Below are 358 nucleotides of genomic sequence, written 5' to 3'. Positions count from 1 at the left end.
TATAGTGTGTTAAGCGAAGCAGATATCTGTAAGCTTCAAGAAGATGATATTTCAAGGATCTCTACTGTTTTGTCCATTTCGAGAAACTCATCTGCAATCCTGCTTCGTCACTACAATTGGTTTGATTCCCAAATTTTTACCCTTTCATTTTTTTTTGTGTGTGTGTGTGTGTTTGAATATAAGTGCTTAGACGAGCTCAAATTTTTGAAAATGTTTAGGTGTGTGAGCAGAGTTCATGATGAATGGTTTGCTGATGAGGAGAAGGTTCGAGATGCTGTTGGCTTGTTGGAGAAACCTGTTGTTGATTTCCCAACTGATGGAGAAGTATGCTTCCCGTTGTCGTCATTAACATTGTAAA

General features: G+C 38.0%; 1 long non-coding RNA gene across 1 annotated transcript; it reads left to right on the top strand.

Moving 5' to 3' along the window:
- The first annotated feature begins 6 nt into the window (after positions 1–6).
- Positions 7–358, top strand: LOC109132007. Its single transcript, XR_002037316.1, has 2 exons — positions 7–119; positions 219–358. It is a non-coding gene; the product is annotated as an uncharacterized LOC109132007 (long non-coding RNA).

This window comes from Camelina sativa, unplaced genomic scaffold, assembly GCF_000633955.1.
Source record: "Camelina sativa cultivar DH55 unplaced genomic scaffold, Cs unpScaffold12250, whole genome shotgun sequence".
Taxonomy (NCBI): Eukaryota; Viridiplantae; Streptophyta; class Magnoliopsida; order Brassicales; family Brassicaceae; genus Camelina; species Camelina sativa.
This window is presented reverse-complemented; position numbering and strand designations above follow the sequence as displayed.